The sequence below is a fragment of the Schistocerca nitens genome, chromosome 5 (assembly GCF_023898315.1).
Source record: "Schistocerca nitens isolate TAMUIC-IGC-003100 chromosome 5, iqSchNite1.1, whole genome shotgun sequence".
NCBI classification, from domain to species: Eukaryota; Metazoa; Arthropoda; class Insecta; order Orthoptera; family Acrididae; genus Schistocerca; species Schistocerca nitens.
This window is the reverse complement of record NC_064618.1, coordinates 127,133,696-127,157,911: the sequence shown is the minus strand read 5'-3', so window position 1 is coordinate 127,157,911 and position 24,216 is coordinate 127,133,696. Positions and strand designations below refer to the sequence as shown.

The window sequence follows — 24,216 nt, the reverse complement described above, 5'->3', positions numbered from 1 at the left end:
TTTTGGACTTACGTATTTCAAGCTAACCAGAATAACGTTCTTTGTTAAGAGACCGTCTTCGAGTTCTCCCGCATCATTTTCAAGTGGTTCTACTGGCTGCGCGGAAGTAAGACAGCTTCGAAATAAACAAAGAAAGGAGATCTGTCACTCTGGAAACAACACTGATTTTCCGATACCGTTTTCAACAGTGTAAACGCCACACCGAAAAGATAAAAAAGAAGTAGCACGATGGAAAAGGAGGTAGACAATGTTTTGGTACTACAAACTGAATGTTGTGCTGAGATGGAGATAAGTCAGTTTGAAAAGAAGCTTATCGAATTGCCGCTACTGGTAACTTGCGTAAACTACATCTCCACTCCGCTAAAGAATCGGGTAGACACTGCGAGCGTGGTGTTTATTACGGTAGTTTGTGCTTTCGTTGTCGTACAGGTATTGCTTCTCTATAAATGTATCTATGATGACACACAAATCTTCCAGTATCTAGCGATCATGATGCTCTCTTCGTATTGAAACGACAAGTGACTTGCATGGCGTTATTCCATTTCATTGGTCTACATTCGAAAGTGCGTTCAGAATATCTAACACACTTGATATTGCCCGGCATGTTCGGAAAGACTCCACCATTTGGGTTTTCCACGCCATACGTCAGCAACTCCTCACGTCAAACGATGACTTTTCACGGTGTTAGCTCTAGCAATACTGGTAAGATATTTTGTGGATTCGTTAAACAGACTGGCTGTGACGAGAAATTGATGCCCAAACCTACGGCGGCAGATAATTTTCGCGCTCTGAATCCTGTGTTTGCTGGAGCCCGTGGTGAAGTCGACAGCCACTACATAGAACACGTCGCTCCTCATGTTCCGTACTCAAAGATATCAAAGTAGTGTCGATTAGGCGTGGTATTCGCCGATCCGAAACACTGTCGTAGTTACGGTTGAATTACTGATTACTTGTCAATCGTAGGGATGGGGCACCCTGTTTTCTAGCGTGGAGAATCGTCGACAGGCGTGGAAATAGGTTCCAGAATGCCATCGGGAAGTATGCTGGAACCTTTTGTCTTTCAAGTTCTATATGAATGGTGGGGCAGACGATATTAAAAGTAACTTCAAATTTTTTGCAGACGATACTGTCAATGTACAGTGAATTCGCTATCTGGGGAAAGCTGCGCTAACGTTTAGTGATATCTTGGTTAGATCTGAAATGGTTGAAAGATCGGCAACTTTCTTTCAGTGTTCGTAAGTTTAAAACAGCAGATTGATAACACCTCAACATTGCAAACTGACGATTTCATTTAGAGAGGAACGTAGTTGCAAAGACACTGGACTAACATTCGAGAAGAGCTTTATTAAAAACCTAGCACAAACAACATAATCTTCTATTTCCCACATTCTGAGAAATCACAGTCTTACGCATAATTTTTTAAACATATCACAGACTGCTGTATCCCCACAAGTAACGGGCAATAAAGCTCTACGAAGTGGATGTTTCACAGCAGGTGATGAAAGGTACACGTGAAAAGTAAAAGGGATAGCACAGAATTTCCATACCAATATTTCACTCTAAGAACGGAATCCCCAAATATTCTAGTGATCTAAGAGGCATTCTTGAGATCTAAAAGGCATAGATGGCGGAGCTCAAATAAATGCCATGTTTCCTGTTACAGTAACCTATCAGAGTATCTACGAATCACCCCGCTACTGCTGCCCTTTGACGTGTATGTACTTTTGAAGTTAATGGTACAGTGAAACGGTTTCCTAAACGTGCATCCGAGGCACAGTGGCTGTTTCTGTTTGCCAATCCAACTCAGAAAAATATTGAGCCAATGTCTAGACCAATATGGCAAGCGATGTAAACCAAAAAGTCATGCGTGGTCTACGGTATACTTTAGTGTTTTTGTAAACCACAAAACGGAGCCTAATAGCATTCTTCTGTAGTTGTGTGCTCAGCCTTATGCGTAGCCTCCACCAGACAAGCAAAATAATTTTCTTCTGTTTACTCGTATCCCTAGTCTTGCAGAATTTGCACTGCATCGCATGAACATGAAATAAACTTCGCAAATATGGCTGTTCACGAGGACAGCAGTATGCTGTATACTGATGCACTTTATACTGATCACTGGAGAATGACCTTCATGCCGAAATCGTGATTATGAAATAAACAGAGTAACAGTGCAGGGGAAACGTGTCGTTTCTGAAACAAGGCAAATCATTAGAGAAGCACGGGCTGTAACCAGTATCCGTGTCAACAGCGGGTCGCGCAGTCGCCATTCTTCAGTTAGCGTCACCCAACCTCAGCGACGTTAAAACTGCACGATCGGAAAACACTGGAATTAGCCTGCCATCAATACGTACCTTAGGCGCACGGTGTTAATGCGCACTAGTGTGTCGCCGTAAAGAAACGATAGAACAAATGCTGTTATTTAGCGCCTTTCGCCGAAGCTATTAAGTCATTAAAACGATGTATTTTATGAGACAGGTACGTGATGGAAAACAGAGGAAACAAAAGAAATTCTTTACTTGTGCAGTAATCACAGTGTGAAGGCTTCGACAACGACCTCCCACCGTAATTCTTCTCTCGAGCAAGGACCATTAATCCTTCCTGAGACGGAATAAAGAACGGTGCTGCATTCCGGAAAGGCGCTAATATGTTCAAATGTGTGTGAATTCCAAAGGGGCCAAACTGCCGTGGCCATCGGTCCCTAGACTTGCACACTGCTTAAAATAACTTATGCTAGGAACAACACACACACTCATGCCCGAGGGAGGACTCGAACCTCCAGCGGCAGGGGCCGTGCAATCCGTGACATGGCGCCTCTGACTGCGCGGTCACTGCGGGCGGCAAGCGCTAACGTGTTTATAGCTGTTTGTCTCGTCGAAATATGGAAGAAAATGTATGAATGTCCCTGCTACAACGCAGTCATTAGATGGCGTTCGGGTAAGAACAGAGGGATAAACGGATATGAGATGTTTAGGGATCATTTTCTTAGAGTGAAATATTAGAATGGAAATTCTGTGTTATCCTTCTTACTTATCTCGTGTACGTTTCATCACCTTCTGTGAAATATCCAAAACGTAGCGCTTTATTGTCGGTTACTTGTGGAGGTACAGCAGTCTGTAATATGTTTGAAAAATTATGCGTAAGACTGTTTGCCGGCCGCGGTGGTCTCGCGGTTCTAGGCGCGCAGTCCGGAACCGTGCGACTGCTACGGTCGCAGGTTCGAATCCTGCCTCGGGCATGGATGTGTGTGATGTCCTTAGGTTAGTTAGGTTTAAGTAGTTCTAAGTTCTAGGGGACTGATGACCACAGCAGTTGAGTCCCATAGTGCTCAGCGCCATTTGAATCGTAAGACTGTTTCCACAGCTTGGGAGTAATTTTAACCGCTTGGAAACGAGAAGATAATGTCTGAGGCGACTGCCTGGCAATATACATGTTGAGCTAGGATCCTGCCTATGTTGAAACATGTCTATTCAAGTAAGACTACAGAACTACTGTAGCAAATATCAGAATCTACTCGATTTTCGTAAGTACTGTATTGTGTTAAGAGTGCGAAAGGATGGATGTTTACAGCTTTCTACTTTATAACACTAGAAACATTGATGAAGGTTTCTCGGGTCTCCAGCCGGGTGATAGCGTTGATATCGCGGTGGAGACCTGAGAAACCTTCATCAATAGTTTACGCCGGGAAAGCCTACAGTCACATATAGTAGAAACATTGTTTCATATTACTTAAGATTTTAAAGCACTAAAGTATCGGGCTTTAGTGTAGCGCCACACGGTGTGGTGTATGTTGGGCTGAGAACAGGGCGGACCACATCAGGGAAACTTCCACCCGCGGAGAGCAAATGGGTGGTACATGCGCGCCGCATACCACGCTGTCATCACCCCCTGTTTTCACGACCGGGTGAGGTATATTACTGGCCATTAAAATTGCTACGCCTCGAAGTAATGCAGATGATAAACGGGTATTCGCCGGCCGGTGTGGCCAAGCGGTTAAGGGCGCTACAGTCTGGAACCGTGTGGCCGCTACGGTCGCAGGTTCGAATCATGCCTCGGGCATGGATGTGTGTGATGTCCTTAGGTTAGTTAGGTTTAAGTAGTTCTAAGTTCTAGGGGACTGATGACCTTAGAAGTTAAGTCTCATAGTGCTCAGAGCCATTTGAACCATTTGAACCAATAAACGGGTATTCATTGGACAAATATATTATACTAGAAATGACATGTGATTACATTTTCACGCAATTTGGGTGCATAGATCCTGAGAAATCAGTACCCAAAACAACCACCTCTGGCCGTAATAACGGCCTTGAGTCAAACAGAGATTGGATGGCGTGTACAGGTACAGCTGCTCATGCAGCTTCAACACGATACCACAGTTGATCAAGAGTAGTGACTGGCGTATTGTGACGAGCCAGCTGCTCGGCCACCATTGACCAGACGTTTTCAATTGGTGAGAGATCTGGAGAATGTGCTACCCAGGGCAGCAGTCGAACATTTTCTGTATTCAGAAAGGCCCGTACAGGACCGTCAACATGCGGTCTTGCATTATCCTGCTGAAAAGGGGGGTTTCGCAGGGATCAAATGAAGGGTAGAGCCACGGGTGGTAACACATCTGAAATGTAACGTCCACTGTTCAAAGTGCCGTCAGTGCGTACAAGAGGTGACCGAGACGTGTAACCAATGGCACCCCATACCATCACGCTGGGTGCTACGCCAGTATGGCGATGACGAATACACGCTTCCAATGTGCCATCACCTCGATGTCGCCAAACAACGATGCGACCATCATGATGCTGTAAACAGAACCTGGATTCATCCGAAAAAAAGACGTTTTGCCATTCGTGCACCCAGGTTCGTCGTTGAGTACACCATCGCTGGCGCTCCTGTCTGTGGTGCAGCGTCAGTGGTAACAACGGCCATGGTCTCCGAGCTGAGAGTCCATGGAATCGACACGTGGCTCCACCGTTATGGCCATGCGGATAAGATGCCTGTCATCTTGACTGCTAGTGATACGAGGCCGTTGGGATCCAGCACGGCGTTCCGTATCGCCATCCTGAACCCACTGATTCCATATTCTGCTAACAGTCATTGGATCTCGACCAACGCGAGCAGCAATGTCGCGATACGATAAACCGCAATCGCGATAGGCTACAATCCGAGCTTTATCGAAGTCGGAAATGTGATAGTACGCATTTCCCCTCCTTACACTAGGCATCACAACAACGCTTCACTAGGCAACGCCGGTCAACTGCTGATTGTGTATGAGAAATCGGTTGCAATCTTTCCTCATGTCAGCACGTTGTAGGTGTCGCCACCGGCGCCAACCTTGTGTGAATGCTCTGAAAGGCTAATCATTTGCATATCACAGCATCTTCTTCTTGTCGGTTAAATTTCGCGTCTGTAGCATGTCATCTTCACGGTGTAGCAATTTTAATTGCCAGTAGTGTATATAGCACTCTGGGTAAGATGATGGAATCGTACCCTGTAGGATCCGTGGAATCAACCTGTAATAAGCCAACTGTCTTTTAGCGCCTGATCTACTTTATTTGCATAGGTAGATCTGTACCAGAGAATGAAGTCCGCCCTGATATTTATCCATCCTAACGACTTCCTCTTTCCACCTGTCCTACTCCCATTCCCTATCCATCTTTCCTCATCTCATCCTCTCTTGGTACTACTGCCACGTCCACACACCAAGCCGGCCAGGGTGGCCGAGCGGTTCTAGGCGCTTCAGTCTTGAACCGCGTGACCGCTACGGTCGCAGGTTCGAATCCTGCCTCGGGCATGGATGTGTGTGATGTCCTTAGGTTAGTTAGGTTTAAGTAGTTCTAAGTTCTAGGGGACTGATGACCTCAGAAGTTAAGTCCCATAGTGCTCAGAGCCATTTGAACCATACACCAAACTCCTGCCACTGTCCACCCAACACGTGCCTTCATCTCTGTATATACCACCCAACGGACCCCAATGTTTATATCCACACCCTAACGTTTGCCCTCCCTAAAACAGGTTTTTACGAGTACAGGGCTATCAACTTTTTAGTGAAGGTGCAGTGTTCCTGCTTTCAATAAATATTTTTGTTTTTATCTTCACATTTTTTCTGATTTTAACTTAAAACATAAAAAAACGTCAACAGTTTTATGTAAACACCATTAAAATTGATACGTTTGTATATATTTTAAGAGATTTGCAAAATTTTTTACCTATTAAAATTTTTGTTTCGTCCTTACGTATTGAAGCTTTTGGGTGAAGAGCAGCAAGTTGTACCACCGGCAACTCAGCCTCCGCCGATATGGGGCGATGGAGATGAATTAATAATAAAGGGAGAACAAAATAAAAGGTTCAAATGGCTCTGAGCACTATGGGACTCAACTGCTGAGGTCATTAGTCCCCTAGAACTTATAACTAGTTAAACCTAACTAACCTAAGGACATCACAAACATCCATGCCCGAGGCAGGATTCGAACCTGCGACCGTAGCGGTCTTGCGGTTCCAGACTGCAGCGCCTTTAACCGCACGGCCACTTCGGCCGGCGGAGAACAAAATACATGTAGTCATTCTGAGGGAGGCAGCCAGTATGACGCGGCCGTACACCCAAAAGAATTTTATTGAAATCAGCATCCGTAATTCACGAAATCAGATGCGTAATACCAGATGTATGGACAGAATAATCCTAAGCGTTACAGTGTCTAAATGCTAATGATAATAATGCTGGAAAAGTTGCGTCTAAAACGAATATGGTGATGAAATGTGTGGACGTTGATTTTCGTGAAACTGGTACCAGGAGCACATAGAGACGAAGGGCACGCCCGCGCCGGCGCCTCCATTGTGCGAGCAGAGTAAGAGAAAGGCGGCTGCGACTGCGTTTTGCGCCGAGCGCGGCGGGAATGCCGCAGGAATGCCGTCGCAGTCATAACGCCAGCTGCCGGCCGTGGCGGATGGCGGCGGCAACTCGCCCGTTTCCACACAGCGTCGCGCCTGCTCATTTGTCGCTGCGCGTCGCGAGCGCACCGTACCGTCCGAGCCTTTGTGTGCGCAGAATGTTCATTTCCTAAGACAACACTATAGTTTCGTAAGGACAAAAGCATCTTTCTTCACTAACATCTTCTGTGAATGACAATTCCGATTATGTAGCAAGTAGTAAACACTTCAGAGGCGGTTGGCTCATTTTCCTAATAGCACGTACAGCCAAGCCTTCCACTCCGATTTTTTTAAAGAATCGAATACCCGTGTTTACGACGTCGCATCTCCCTATATACGCATGAATGATACAATTTTGCAGCTAAATTCACTGATATACACTGAAGAGCCAAAGAAACTGTTACACCTTCCTAATATCGTGTGGGGCCCCCGCATCACGCAGAAGTGCCAAAACACGACATGGCGCCACGCGGGATAGCTGTGCAGTCTAGGGCGCCTTGTCACGGTTCGCGCGGTCGTAGGCGCCTGTCACGGTTCGTGCAGCTGCTCCCGTCGGAGGTTCGAGTCCTCCCTCGGGCATGAGTGTGTGTGTGTGTGTGTGTGTGTGTGTGTGTGTGTGTGTGTGTGGTTTTCAGTATAAGTTAGTTTTAAGTTAGATTAAGTAGTGTCTATGCTTAGGGACCGATGACCTCAGCAGTTTGGTCCCATGGAGCTTACTATAAATTTCCACGACGTGGCATCGACTCGACGTCTGAAGTAGTGCTGGATGGAATTGAGACCATGAATAGCGCAGGTCTGACCATAAATGCGTAAGAGTTAACAGGCGTTCGAGATCTATTCAGAACAGCACGTAAGACTACGAGCGGGTGGCGATTTCTTCTGAACAGCACGTTGCAAGGCATCCCAGATATGCTCAATAATGTTCATGTCTGGGGAGTTTGGTGGCCAGCGGGAGTGTTTGAAGTTAGAAGAGTGTTCCTGGAACCACACTGTAGCAATTCTCGACGTGAGGGGTGTCACACCGTCCTGCTGGAATTTCCCAAGTCCGTCGGAATGCACAATGAACATGAATGGATGCAGATGATCAGACAAGATTCTTACGTACGCGTCACCTGTCAGATACGTATCTAGACGTATCAGTGGTTCCATATCAGTCCAACTGTACACGCCCCACACCGTTACAGGGCCTCCACAAGCTTGAACAGCCCCTGCTGACATGCAGGATGCGTGGATTCATGAGGTTGCCTCCATAACCGTACACGTCCATCCGATCGATATAATTTGACGCAACACTCATCCGACCAGGCAAAGTGTTACCGGTCGTCAACTGTCCAATGTCGGTGTTGATGGACCCAGACGAGGCGTCAGGCTTGTAGTGCAGGGCTACACGACTGGACCTTCGGCTCCGAAAGCCCATATCGATGTTTCGTTGAATGGATCGCACGATGACATTTGTTGAAGGCCCAGCATCTAAATCTCGAGCAGTTTGGGGAAGGGTTGCTCTTCTGTCACGTCGAACGATTGTCTACAGTCGTCGTTGGTCCCGCTCGTGCAGAATCTTTTTCCAGTCGCACCGATGTCGGAGATTTGATGTTTTATGGGATTCCTAATACGGTACAGTCGTGAAATGATCGTACGGGAAAATCCCCTCTTCATCGCTACCTTCGAAAGTGTGTGACCCATCGCTAGTGCGTCGACTATAACACGTTCAAACTCACTTAAATGTTGATAACCTGCTGTTGTAGCAGCGGTAACCGACCTAACAACTGCGACAGACACTTGTTATCTCATACATGCGCTGCCGACCGCAGCGCCGTATTCTGCCTGTTTACATATCTCTGTATTTCAATACGGATGCCTATACCAGTTTTTTTAGCGCTTCAGTATATGTGGATACTGTCTGCACAATGTGTTGCGAATGCAAACTTATAATAATTGGTCACCCCAAGCCTTCACAGATGGCGCAGCGATCGAGTAACGAGCTCAGGCGCGTGTGCACTGCCTCTATCTGAACATAAGGCAGTAGCGATCAGTGACACATTTATGTTTCGAGCGGACGTTCTACGTAAACGTGGGTAAATGCAACGCCGTGACACATTGGCAAAAAGGAGGAATCCTGAATGAGGTTTTCACTCTGCAGCGGAGTGTGCGCTGATATGAAATTTCCTGGCAGATTAAAACTGTGTGCCCGACCGAGACTCGAACTCGGGACCTTTACCTTTCGCGGGCAAGTGCTCTACCATCTGAGCTACCCAATCACGATTCATGTCCCGTCCTCACAGCTTTGCTTCTGCCAGTATCTTGTCTCCTACCTTCCAACAAAGTACAGATTTTATCGCCGGGTCCTCGTCTCTGGGAAAAAATTAAAATCCACAAGAAAATAAACGAAATAGAAAGAACAGACACTTAAAAATCCAGACGTTCAGCTGTACCACAGGATATCATTGACACTTCATACCAACGTGGGCAAGTTCATCGTGTTCTGCGCGGCATAGCCCGAAGTGGCACAGCTATCCAGAGGGAATCTTTATGATTCTACCTGGAATTGGGCACATCTGACACGGTCCCATGGTAGTAGAACAGAGCCAGGCGACGAATTCGGCAGTCCAACGGTATGGTGCGAAGTCATTCTCAGAGACAATCGACAGTGGCGGTGGCGGCGAGAAGATGATGGCGTAGCGTAGCTGGTGGTGGTCTGCTTGAAGAGAACTAACTTTCATCTGTTCTGTGGCTGATTATATTATCGTTTTTGTAGTTCCCCAGCCAGCCGACTTATCTGGCCGGCGATCACGTGGCATAGTTACCGCCTCTAAATCTACGAGGACCACAGTCTGTACCTTCGATGCGTTACGTGCGCCGATGGCAAAGATATAATACATTTGTCGCAATATGTTACCTCTAAAATTTCTATATTGCTGCGAGGAAGCTCCGTACAGTGTAAAACGAACTGTGCTGAGTGGAAACACAAATGGGAAAATCCTACTTTAGCGCGCAAAGTTCCAAGCAGGCAAAAGTATGACCATTCCTGTACATGCAGGACGAGTAAAAACGGCTGTTCACAGATGTAGCCGTAAAAAAACGTCTGCCCGACGAGCAGTGCTTTTGTCCGCTTTTAAAATTTGTAAGTTTCCCGCGTTTCACTCGAGCGTGCGACGGCCATATTTCGTGAAGTTCCGGGAGGGATTTGGGTGTGGTCTCGATTAAAGAGGCACGTCGACAGGCGGCGGAATGAATTAGGAAGATCGCAGGGTAAGTAAGAGGCCGCGAAACGAGGCTGAGAGCGCCCTTGAGGGAGGTGCATTCCGCGGCCGGTCGCGGCCGCCTCGAACCCGCGACCACCCGACCGGAACGCCGCACGACGCGCACCTGCGCGCCACAGCACAGCCGCCGCTACAGTTTCATCCTATCACTGGCCTTAAAGAAGTGGCCAGGCCGGCTGGGCCTCTATCGCTGGACGATGCGGTGAGCCCACTTTCCTTATAAGTACCTCCAAACAAAACGATAAGAATAAAAAATTTCAGTATAATACTGACAATTTTGATATTTTATTCAAATGTATTCCCATACGCAGTTGGGGCCTACTAGTCCACTCACTATCAAATGTTTCAAATGGCTCTGAACACTATGGGACTTAACATCTGAGGTCATCAGCCCCTAGACTTAGAACTACTCAAACCTAACTAACCTAAGGACATCACACACATCCATGCCCGAGGCAGGATTCGAACCTGCGACCATAGCAGTAGCCTAGAACCGCTTGGCCACACCGGCCGGCTCCAATCACTATCGGTCTGAAATAACATGATGCAGTAGTGACAGAGAGCAGTCTCCCTCATTACGCCCCGTTCATCTGGCAGTGTTTAGCGGTACCACTGCCTCAGCTAAATTCTCATCTGTATAAACACACACACACACACATTAAATGATGACACAGAAATGAGGCTCAGATCTCCGTTTGAAGTACAGTTGTAAGTTTTTGTGTTAAGATCTTTTGATGAGACCACGACTAATCACTTCCTCCTTCCTTTTCTACCTGACGCGGAGATAGCGGTCCGTTTCAAGTGACCTCGCTGTCAACGAAGCCTTAAACTCTTAACCTTCTCTTCTTTACGAGAACGAAGATGTCACCGTAAGGTGGATTGCGAAGTGTAGATACACTCCTGGAAATGGAAAAAAGAACACATTGACACCGGTGTGTCAGACCCACCATACTTGCTCCGGACACTGCGAGAGGGCTGTACAAGCAATGATCACACGCACGGCACAGCGGACACACCAGGAACCGCGGTGTTGGCCGTCGAATGGCGCTAGCTGCGCAGCATTTGTGCACCGTCGCCGTCAGTGTCAGCCAGTTTGCCGTGGCATACGGAGCTCCATCGCAGTCTTTAACACTGGTAGCATGCCGCGACAGCGTGGACGTGAACCGTATGTGCAGTTGACGGACTTTGAGCGAGGGCGTATAGTGGGCATGCGGGAGGCCGGGTGGACGTACCGCCGAATTGCTCAACACGTGGGGCGTGAGGTCTCCACAGTACATCGATGTTGTCGCCAGTGGTCGGCGGTAGGTGCACGTGCCCGTCGACCTGGGACCGGACCGCAGCGACGCACGGATGCACGCCAAGACCGTAGGATCCTACGCAGTGCCGTAGGGGACCGCACCGCCACTTCCCAGCAAATTAGGGACACTGTTGCTCCTGGGGTATCGGCGAGGACCATTCGCAACCGTTTCCATGAAGCTGGGCTACGGTCCCGCACACCGTTAGGCCGTCTTCCGCTCACGCCCCAACATCGTGCAGCCCGCCTCCAGTGGTGTCGCGACAGGCGTGATTGGAGGGACGAATGGAGACGTGTCGTCTTCAGCGATGAGAGTCGCTTCTGCCTTGGTGCCAATGATGGTCGTATGCGTGTTTGGCGCCGTGCAGGTGAGCGCCACAATCAGGACTGCATACGACCGAGGCACACAGGGCCAACACCCGGCATCATGGTGTGGGGAGCGATCTCCTACACTGGCCGTACACCACTGGTGATCGTCGAGGGGACACTGAATAGTGCACGGTACATCCAAACCGTCATCGAACCCATCGTTCTACCATTCCTAGACCGGCAAGGGAACTTGCTGTTCCAACAGGACAATGCACGTCCGCTTGTATCCCGTGCCACCCAACGTGCTCTAGAAGGTGTAAGTCAACTACCCTGGCCAGCAAGATCTCCGGATCTGTCCCCCATTGAGCATGTTTGGGACTGGATGAAGCATCGTCTCACGCGGTCTGCACGTCCAGCACGAACGCTGGTCCAACTGAGGCGCCAGGTGGAAATGGCTTGGCAAGCCGTTCCACAGAACTACATCCAGCATCTCTACGATCGTCTCCATGGGAGAATAGCAGCCTGCATTGCTGCGAAAGGTGGTTATACACTGTACTAGTGCCGACATAGTGCATGCTCTGTTGCCTGTGTCTATGTGCCTGTGGTTCTGTCAGTGTGATCATGTGATGTATCTGACCCCAGGAATGTGTCAATAAAGTTTCCCCTTCCTGGGACAATGAATTCACGGTGTTCTTATTTCAATTTCCAGGAATGTATATAGGCAGATGTCAGATGCTTGTCAATTCCCAACGACAACTGCTTAAAGAAACATCTACACGCACGCGCACGCACACACACACACACACACACACACACACACACACACACACACACACACACACACACACACTGCGTAACGCGTGTCTTAGCGTGACAGGTCAGACATATTGGCAACAGGTGCGGCGCTATGTTTTCCAGAAATTCACGCCACATCTCCTGCTACAAATGTCCGGGTAACTACTCGCAGCTAGAAGAATGCTGTCCTGACAGTCCTTGGAGAAACCGGTGTGATAACATCAGAAAGAAGCAGACTTCCGAGGCTAATGGAAAGGGACTTCTGGTCGTCTACGGCAGTATTGCAACTCACCGAGACAAGCTGTCTGGACACTGGATACATTCTACAATATGCAGCGGAGGTTGTGTAGCCTATAGCCAGAATTCTACCCAAAACAACTGACAAGCTCTTCTCTGCTTCTGTAATTACTTGTTAGTGTCAGAAAACGGAGCGCCTTCTGTGGGTAACACCGAAACTTTGATCTCAACACTCATTTATTTGGTCCAGTTCTCATTCGTAACTGCCAGTAGGAGCGTGGAGACGTTTCATCGTCAGATGAAGACGGGTGCTCGTAATAGTGAGAGAGAATGCACAAGTTATGTCCTAGTTATCGTGGAGCATCTAAATATCTGACATAAGAGTTTTCTGTCTATCGTACCGCGTCATAATGTAAAATAACTATGCTGGAAAAGCCAACGTTTCTCCAGTACAGAGTTTTACATTATAGCGCGGTACGATACTCAGAAAACTCTTACACTGGCCTCCGAAGCCTACCCAGTTGTATTTAAATATCTGTTCATCTTTTAGAAATGCGTCTTTGTATTTGTTACAGCGTGTATGCATCATCAAGCTGCACGAACATAAATAGCTGGCAGGTTGAGACAGCTGACAAGCTGGAGAAAGACAAGAGCCACCCAAGTTTCTGATGTGAACTGAAGAACGCCCTGCAGAGACGTGCTCCAGTAACTGACGATATCAGCCACTATTTCGCCATATATTTATTCCTCAACGAAATTGGTCGTAAATAATATATCACACTTTCAAATGAACAGCTCAGTTCATGGAATCAATACTAGAAAGAAGAAAATTACTTACTTGGTTTCAGAAGGATGTCCATTATAAACTAACGCACAGTTTCAACAGCCATGAGAAGTTTAGGTACTAATAAAGTACGATGTACCGGGAACTAAAGGATTTATTGGCGGCAAATTCCTACTCCACTGATGAATTTCTTATCAGCACAAAGCGACGTATTCATTATTAAAAAAATATAACGACGGGAGCCTTAGATAAAATCTGACGTCTACACATCTTCAGTGCAGTAATGTGATGAATTTAAATAAATGTATTCATCATTTTGATTTGCAGCTCATTGTGTTGACCGCGTTTGCAGTTAAAATTGTTTGAACTAAAGATGCACGTAATTTTATAATCATTTAACAAAAATGTTCACATTACAAAATAAATAAAAACGAAAACCCACTGATGATGGCACAGTGGTGCCGAAACATGTTTGGGTATTGAGAAAAAACGGTGTTTTGCATAACTGGCGGACCTCACATCCAACAATTATAAATAAATGTATTTTATACATAAATGTATCTTATATATTTACAGCTTTGTGACAGTTTTGGTATTGACTCTTAAGTGAAAATGTCTTTTAGAGTTTTTGATTTATTCCACATGCGACAGGACCGATGTAATATACATGTACAAACAAATTACAGTTTCAGAAAAATTGGTTAATAGTATTCAAGAGAGAGAACCTTACAAACTGAGCAAGTCAATAACGCATCGGTCCACGTCCAGCCCTTATTAGAGCAATTATTCAGCTCGGCATTGACTGACACAGTTGCTGGATGACCCCTTGAACCTGTGCCAAATTCTATCCAGTTGTGTGTTAGGTCGTGAAAAGTCAGAACTGGTTGACGAGTACTGTCCGTAATGCTCCTAGCGTTCTGAAGTGGGGAGAGATCCGTCTACTTTGCCGGCCAAGGTGGGGTCTGAGAAGCACGGAGGTAACTAGTTGAAACTCTCGCCGTGTGCGGGCGGGTATTATCTTGCTGAAATGTAAGCACAGGGTGGCTTGCCGTGAAGGCATGCAAAACGGGATGCAGAGCATAGTCGACGTGCGGCGGTCGTGCTATGAAAAGAAATGGCACCCCAGACCACCACTCTGGATTGTCGGGTCGTATGGCGGGCGACAGTCAAGTTGGCATCTCCAGAGACGGCTTCATTGGTCATCGGAACTGAATTCTAAGCGGGACTCATCATTGAAGACAATTCTACTCCTGTCAATGAGAGTCCAGGCCGCAGACGTGTGTGAAGACGCCTCGGAGAGATACCAACTTGACTATCGACGGTCATATGGTACAACTGTCAGTAGTGGCGGCCTGTGGTCCTTTTCATTTCATAGCAAGATTCCTTTGGTTGCTAATCGCGGCACTCTTACAGCGACGACGATATTGTACGCCCCGTGTTTTTTTGCCCTCATGACAATCCAACCGTGTCTTAAATTTCAGCATTATGATGCCATCCCGCACACGAGGAGTGTTTCTACTGCTTATCTTTGTGATTGCCAAATCGTACCTCGACCAGCAAGGTCGCCGGGTCTCTCTCCAATTGGGAAGTTTTAGGGTATTATGGGCAGAGGCCTCCAAACAGCTCGAGATTTTGACGATCTATAGCGCTAATAGGGCAGAATTTGGCACAGTAGGCATCAAACTTGTTTCTTCCGCTACGTGGATGACACGTTCGTTGTTTTGCCACGTGGACGGGACAGCTTAAATGAATTTCTCGAACAGCTCAACTCGCTGCACCCCAACATACAGTTCACGATGGAGGTGGAGCAGGATGTTGCCCTATCGTTTCTTGGCATCCTGGAGAAACGGAAACCTGACGGCAAGTTGGGAACATAGTGTATACAGAAAACCTACACACGCCGATTTGTACCTAAATGCCTTCAGTTACCACCACAACATCCAGCGTGAAGGCCTTTTGCGCACACTTGTTCACAGGGCACGATCGATCTGCGATCAGAGAGCCTTCCAGCAGAACTGCAGTACCTCGAGACAACATTTGGGGAAAATGGGTGCAACCAGAAACCAAAAATACGACACCCGCTCAGACAGACTGCGCCAAGAGAACAAGAAAAAGAAACAGAAGAACACAAGTCATTGCCGTGCATTCCGTTTGTCGGAAACACCTCAAGAAAAATCGGCAGAATCCTGGGGAAACACAATGTGAAACGTGTATTCAGACCCCCTGCAAAAAACTTGACTCTACTGGGTTCAGTGAAAGATGACCTAGGCCTTCGAAAACCAGGTGTTTATCAAATTCCCTGCCAGTGCGGAAAATCGTACATTGGGGAGACTGTCCGCACTGTAGAAGAGAGGTGCCGCGAATACAAGCGCTTTACCGAATTACGCCAGGCCACTAAGTCAGCCGTGGCTGACCATTGTATACAGACTGGCCATACCATGGACTATTAGAAAACAAAAATACTCTGTCAATCCTCCTATTTCTGGGACTGCGTTACTAAAGAGGCCATCGAAATCTGACTACAGGACGATCTAATTAGTGAAGACTGCGGCCTTCAACTTAGGCGTGGAAACCTGCACTCAGCCTGGAGAGAAAGATGCGGTCCCAGAGATCGAGGACCGCCCCCGACGGCGGCAGCAGGGAGACTGCAGACCGCAGTTCAGACCCAGGCGCCGCTTCGACCATCACCTACAGTAGCCGCCGCGCCAGTCGCACCGAAGACACCAGGAGAGGAACGGTGGTGGTGACGGCTAGAGAGGAACGGCACAGCATCACACACAGGCGGTCATCATGCGTCGGTGCAGGTGGCCCGTCGATTACCCCCCTGTCACTGTCCTCGGTACCCCCGCCCCATGGGCCAGGACCGCCAAATATCTGGGTGTCACCCTAGACAGGGCCATCACCTGGCGTCCCCACATCGAGGACATACGGCGGAAAGCCTTGGGGCGCATCGGCCAGCTCTACCCCCTCATCAATCCTACTTCTTCCCTTCCCCAGCATCTTGGTATCCTCCTCTACACGTCCCTGATCCGCCCCATCCTCGAATATGCTGCGGTCGTGTGGGGCAATGCCGCCCCCACACATCTCTACCGACTCCACACGGTGCAGAACTGTGCTCTCCGACTTGCCCTCCGCCTCCCCTACCGTTTCGCAAACCGAGAACTTCACCTGCTTGCTGGTATCCCCCTCCTTCACGACCGTGTATGCTCCTCCGCCATTTCCTTGTACCACCACTCCCGTCACTCCTCTCATCCTCTCCCTTGGTACCCGCCTCCATCGCCTGGCCACCACCCGATGGCTTGACCTCCTTGTCCAATGATCCCTCTTCGCCAATCCCCTACCCTCCTGACTCCCCCTTCCTTTCTTTCTCCTCCGTCCTTGCCGGCAGCCCAACCCCACTTGGACGCTCCTTAGTTCTTCTTTCCCTCCTTGTTCTCGTCCTCCACTCCCTCCATAGTCTGTCCACTCCTGAGGCCCTACTACCGCTCCACTCCCTTCCTAGGTTCTCCCGCCCCCTCAATCTGTTTGTGTCTGCCTCGCCGTCGGTTTGCCGACGACCGGCCACTTTCGCCTTTGTTTTACCTTCTTCCTTCTTCTCTCTCTCTCTCTTCTCCTTATTGTCTTCTCCTTTTCATTCAGTACCCAGCTTGTCAATTGAGCCTTTCGTTTTCCTGCTTCTCTTGCTGTCCCTTCCACTATCCTATTCTCCATTAAAAACAAAAAAAAAAAAAAACCACCAGGCCATTCACATGAGGCCTTTCGTTTTCCTCCTCTTCGACTGTCGTCTTTGGGTTACAAAAAAAAAAAAAAAAGAAAAAACTAAAACTAAATATGCACACCTTCAAGAACTCCACACCACCACGTGGCCACTCACCACACTGTCAAGAGGAAGGCGAAGCGCTCCAGCGCTAGAACTTCCGACTCAAGTCGAGGGTCCACCCTTCTCAGTGCAGCGACAGCGTCAACAGCACACCATTCGTCAGGAACCACCTGAAGGTGGCAGCGTGTACGTCTGCCGAAATATTTTGGAGAAATTACGACGGTACCCGAGAACTGTTCAAAAAAGAGATTCCAGAACTCTATCAATCAATGCCAAGTAGAATAACTGCTTGCATAAGGGCTACAGGTGAACCGACACGTTATTGAGTTGTTCAGTTTGTGAAGTTCTTTCTATAATTTTTTCTGACATTGTAATCATCTGTTATTCTGTAGACGTACATCCCATCTACCGATTTCCATCCCATTTGGACGCAAACTCGGTGGAGCGCCGTCTTTTTCTCTTAGAGTGTACTCAGTAACAGGGTGGTGTGGTGTCGTGGTGCCGCAGGTGGCGACCGCGGGCGCTGCGATGTGGGCGAGGTAGCGGCGGCGGCCGCGACGCGCCGACATGCGGGCCGCGCGCGCCCTCTGCGTGCTGGCGCTGGCCTGCGCCCTGCCGCTGCCGGTGCCGCTGCCGACCGGCGCACGCGCCGCCCACGCCGCCCACGCCTCGCACGGCTTCCGCAGCGGCAAGAGTGAGTATCGCCCCAGTTACAGTGCTGCGGGAACACGAAAAGAGTTTTGCACCAATTCCGTATCACCGAACGTCGTGACGGTAAGATTCCAGGTGGGGAAGAAATGAAAGAATAAGTCTTGAAACTTCCTGGCAGGTTAAAACTGTGTGCCGGACCGAGACTCGAACTCGGGACCTTTGCCTTTCGCGGGCAAGTGCTCTACCAACTGAGCTACCCAAGCACGACTCATGCCCCGTCCTCGCAGCCCTACTTCTGCTAGTTGGTAGAGCACTTGCTCGCGAAAGGCAAAGATCCCGAGTTCGAGTCTCGGTCCGGCACACAAATCTGCCAGGAAGTTTCATATTACAGAGATGTTCAACCACTGAATAGTTTGCACAAATTCGTTAACGAATGCCGACAAATCGCGGCGCTCTGTTTAACTGTAGTGAGATCATACACTTTTCTCTTATCTCCATTCCTAGGTGATTGTACGTAACGATTTTCTGAAGTGAAAAGGTCGTCAAGAATTAAATTTCTGATTTAGAGAGAGGCGAAATTGTTATGTCCGCACTATAATAAAACAAATATTCCGTGATAACCCAATTTATTTGACCTTCTGTCTCTCAAAACAAAACTTAAGTTCGACTACACAACACTTCGCTGGCTGTAGCGCCAAGGAGAAATCAGAGTCACTAGTAGAGAATACAAGTCCAAACCACTGTCAACCAGTCGATACCGACGCCTCGCAAGTTTCCAGCCAGGGAGGCCACAGTCCGGTTCGGTCGTCGTGAATCCAGCAACCGGGCGAAGATTGAACTGGTTAAACGGGCTCAGGGAGCTCGCTTAAATCCGCAGGTCCGGCCAATCAGAGTGTTGGTAGATGGCGCCCTTATGCGGTTGCTCACTCTGGTGGCAAGGGCAGCGCCGCCAGGGTAATCCGTATCGATGGTGGTGTGTACGCTGCCGCTAACCCCGCGACGACGCGTTCACTTGCGCCAGTTGTTGACACCGTGTGCGGCGCCAGCGGTACTCGCTGTGTGTCGCGCGTGTTGCAGCACGCCGCGCCGAGTTGACGGCTGCTGTGCGGCGGCCGATACTACAAAAATCTTGGCTCTTCGCTAGGGTGGTGCAAAACTTTTTTCTTTGAACAGTTTGTTTGATGTCCAGAATTTGTCCAGCAATGGTAGAAAAGGTACTAGCTTACAGTTTCTGATCACTGGACTTCATGTCACTATAACTCTGTTCATGTTGACCTCTCCCTGTGACAGAGACATATTCGGTACTATTTGGGCACATTTGGATTCTTTGTTGGTTGCTACACTCCGGTACTTATTAATAGCAGTTTCTGTCGGCTAAGGATAAATACCGGAAGCACTATGCTGAATGAAAAGTTACAAAAAAAATTCAAAGATTAATTTTAATTATATGTGTATTAGTGATAGTTTGCAGGAGCATTATTCCATTTATTGCTCCGTCAGCAAGCAGCGGCGCAACGCTTAATGTTGGACACAGGTTGTGAGTGTGTGCGTGTGCGTGTGTGTGTGAGAGGCCGGTGCAGAACTGTCGCGGCACGGTCCTAGCCGGCATCCAGTAGAGTGCAGCCAGCGGCCACTAGCTATGCCACGCAGGTAGGTGCGCGCTGCCGGCATACAGCTGCTGCTCCTCGTCCGGACAGCCGCCTCGAGACGGATGGCTTCTGCCGTAATGCCTCGTTCGTCACGCCACCCGGCGGCAGGTGAGTTGTGTCCTAAACGCGCCATCCTCCATAAATCTGTTCACCTAAGCAGGTTTTCGTGTCGACCAAAATTTTTCATTCCGTAAGCTACGGCACGTGAATCCTGAATGTATTACATATCCGAAACACGCGGAAATGTCGCCCAGACCCCACTCAGTACACAGTCTGGTGAAAACAATGAAGGGCTCAGTCTAATCGTGGTGCATCCTGGGAGCTATCGTGGCCGGGACAGCCCGGAACACTGCTCGGCACAACAAAAGTATACGTGCTCTGCTATATTGTGCTTAAAAATGAAGAACAGTGAACAAAAGAAGACGAAGTAAATATTCCAGAATTCCAATCGACACAGCTGCCAACATGAGTAACGTAGAAGTAAATATCCTCGGACTAGTGAAGCAACTTAAATCACTTAATACAAGCAAGTCTTCTGGTCCAGACTGTATACCAGTTAGGTTCCTTTCAGAGTATGCTGATGCATTAGCTCCATACTTGACAATCATATACAACCGTTCGCTTCACGAAAGGTCCGTACCCAAAGACTGGAAAGTTGCACAGGTCACACCAATATTCAAGAAAGATGGTAGGAGTAACCACTAAATTACAGGCCCATATCGTTAACGCCGATATGCAGCAGGATTTTGTAACATATATTGTGTTCAAACGTTATGAATTACCTCGAAGGAAACGGTCTATTGGCCGGCCGGAGTGGCCGTGCGGCTCTACGCGCTACAGTCTGGAGCTGAGCGACCGCTACGGTCGCAGGTTCGAATCCTGTCTCGGGCATGGATGTGTGTGATGTCCGTAGGTTAGTTAGGTTTAATTAGTTCTAAGTTCTAGGCGACTGATGACCTCAGAAGTTAAGTCGCATAGTGCTCAGAGCCATTTGAACCACTTTGAAACGGTCTATTGACACACAGTCAACATGGGTTTACAAAACATCGTTCCTGTGAAACACAACTAGCTATTTATTCGCATGAAGTGCTGAGTGCTATTTACAAGGGATTTCAGATCGATTCCGAATTCCTGGATTTCCGGAAGGCTTTTCACACTGTACGACACAAGCGGCTCGCAGTGAAATTGCGTGCTTATGGAATATCGACTCAGTTATGTGACTGGATTTGCGATTTCCTGCCAGAGAGGTCACAGTTCGTAGTAACTGACGGAAAGTTATCGAGTAAAACAGAAGTGATTTCAGGCGTTCCCCCAAGGTATTGTTATAGACCCTTCGCTGTTCGTTATCGATATAAACGATTTGGGAGACAATCTGAGCAGCCGTCTTCGGTTGTTTGCAGATGAAGCTGTCGTTCATCGACTAATAAAGTCATCAGAAGATGAAAACAAACTTCAAAACGATTTAGAAAAGATATCTGAATGGTGCGAAAAGTGAAAGTTGACCATAAATAACGAAAAGTGTGTGGTTATCCACATGAGTGCTAAAGGGAACTCGTTAAACTCCGGTTACACGATAAATCAGTCTAATCTAAAAGCCGTAAATTCAACTAAATACCTAGGTATTACAATTACGAACAACTTCAATTGGAAGGAACACATAGAAAATGTTGTGGGAAAGGCTAACCAGAGACTGCGTTTTATTGGCAGGACACTTAGGATATGTAACAGACCTACTAAGCAAACTGCCGACACTACGCTTGTCCGTCCTGTTTTAGAATACTGCTGCGCGGTGTGGGATCCTTACCAGGTAAGATTGACGGAGGACATCATAAAAGTGCAAAGAAGGGCTGCCCGTTTCGTGTTACCGCGCAATAAGGGTAAGAGTATCACTGGTATGAGACGCGAGTTGGGGTGGCAGTCAGTGAAACAAAGACAGATTTCTTTGCGGCTAGATGTATTTACGAAACTTAAATCACCAACTTTCTGTTCCGAATGCGAAAATATTTTGTTGACACCCACCTACGTAGGGAGAAATGATCATCATAATAAAATAAGAGAAATCGGAGCTCGAACGGGAAGATTTATGTATTCCTTTCTCCCACGCGCCATTCGAGTGTGGAATCATAGAGAAGTAGTATGAAAATGGTTCGATGAACACTCTGTCAGGCACTTAAGTGTGAATTGCAGAGTAGCCATGTAAATGTAGATGTAGATGTAGATTTCCACACTCTTCCTCTATGGTTGGTGCCACAGTTACGCTGTATTTATGGAATGACATTTTCACCGATGAACTGTAGGAAGTATGATTATTTGTCACACTGCAAGTTTCGTCGTACAATCGTGTTCAAGTGGTTTTGAAGTGCATTAGCACATGTCGTTAACAATCGTCGCTTTATACAGGAATAGCAGGGTACTGAAATTACTATAAAATAGAATTACAGACGTACCATCACACCTAACACTGTGCACATTAGTGTGAATCCGTAAGCATTCTTAATTTATGTTGCGTATTCCATGTCGTGCCCAATGGTACAATTTTCACCGTAAATTGGTGATCCCTTGATGCCTCAGAACATGTCCTACCAACCGATCCCTTCTTCTAGTCAAGTTGTGCCACAAATTTCTCTTCTCCCCAATTCTATTCAATACCTCCTCATTAGTAATGTGATCTACCCATCTAATCTTCAGCATCCTTCTGTAGCATCACATTTCAAAAGCTGCTATTCTCTTTTTGTCCAAACTATTTTTCACGTTACCCTTCCATACATGGCTACACTCCATACAAATACCTTCAGAAAAGGCTTCCTGACACCTAAATCTATACTCGATGTTAACAAATTTCTCCAGAAACGCTTTTGTTTGCCATTGCGAGTCTGCATTTTATATCCTCTCTACTTCGACCATCATCAGTTATTTTGCTCCCCAAATAGCAAAACTCATATACTACTTTAAGCGTCTCATTTCGTAATCTAATACCCTCCGCTTCACCCCATTTAATTCGACTACATTCCATTATACTCGTTTTGCTTTTGTTGATGTTCATCTTGTATCCTCCTTCCAAGACACTGTCCATTCCGTTCAGCTGCTCTTCCAGGTCTTTTGCTGTCTCTGACAGAATTACAATGTCATCGGCGAACCTCAAAGTTTTAATTCTTACTCCGAATTTTTCTTTTGTTTCCTTTACTGCTTGTTCAGTATACAGATTGAATAACATCGGGGATAGGCTACAACCCGGTCTCATTCCCTTCCCAACCATTGGTTCCCTTTCATACTCCTCGACTCTTATAACTGCCATCTGGTTTCTGTACAAATTGTAAATAGCCTTTCGCTCCCTGTATTTTACCCCTGTCACCTTCGGAATTTGAAAGAGAGTATTCCAGTCAACATTGTCAAAAGCTTTCTCTAACAAGGGAACCTCCCCATCGCACCCCCCCCCCCCCCTCAGATTTAGTTATAAGTGGGCAGAGTGGATAGGCCTTGAAAAACTGAACACAGATCAATCGAGAAAAAAGGAAGAAGTTGTGTGGAACTATGAAAAAATAAGCAAAATATACAAACTGAGTAGTCCATGCGCAAGGTAGGCAACATCAAGGATAGTGAGAGTTTAGGAGCGCCGTGGTCCCGTGGTTAGCATAAGTAACTGCGAAATAAGAGGTGCTTGGTTCAAGTCTTCCCTTGACTGAGAATTTTAATTTTTTTATTTTCAGACAATTATTATCTGTCCGTCCGTCCGTCCGATTCGAGGTAACTGCGCCGTAGTATGGGGATGCCACACCTAAACAAACATCGAAACACACGACGTCAGTCGACTACAGCGCACGGAAGAGAGAGTATTCCTGCTAACGAGGCTCCCTGGATGGCAGTTGACTGTTCGGTACTTTGGACGAGAGTGCATTAAATACGTGAGATGTATTCCGTGAGCAATATGAATCCAGCAAATATAGCTCGCGACTTCAATAACAAGGTCAATGACAATAATTGTCAGAAAATAAAAATTCAAACTTCTCACTCGAGGGAAGACTTGAACCAAGGACCTCTCGTTCCGGTGCTACTCGCGCTAGCGACGTTTTATTTTTCCAATTTATTAGTCATAACATTCCACAGTAGTACATAATTTTCAACTGACATTTAAAAGTAGTAAAACAAGCTAAAATTAATTACAGGTTCGGGACCACGGCGCTCCTAAGCTCACACTGTCCATGATGTTGCCTATCTTGCGCATGGACTACTCAGTTTGTATATTTTGCTTATTTTTTTTATAGTTGCACACAATTTCTTCCTGTTTTCTCAATTCATCTGTATTCATTTTTTCAAGGCCTATCCACTGAGCCAACTCATAACTAAATCTGAGGGGGGTGCGATGGGGAGGTTCCCTTGTAAGTTTACAAATGCTAGAAACGTAGATTTGTCTTTTCTTAATCCATTTTCTAAGATAAGTCGTAGGGTCAGTATTGCATCACGTGGTCCAACATTTCTACGGAATCCAAACTGATCTTCCCCAA

The 24,216-nt window shown here is 47.2% G+C and overlaps 1 long non-coding RNA gene across 1 annotated transcript in view; it reads left to right on the top strand.

Moving 5' to 3' along the window:
- The window catches only part of LOC126260866 (uncharacterized), a 180,714-nt gene extending 162,729 nt beyond the window's left edge, over window positions 1–17,985 (top strand). Inside the window, exon 3 of the long non-coding RNA XR_007546652.1 lies at window positions 17,922–17,985. This is a non-coding gene — a long non-coding RNA (uncharacterized LOC126260866). The remainder of the gene's footprint in view (window positions 1–17,921) is intronic.
- The last annotated feature ends 6,231 nt before the right edge of the window (window positions 17,986–24,216 follow it).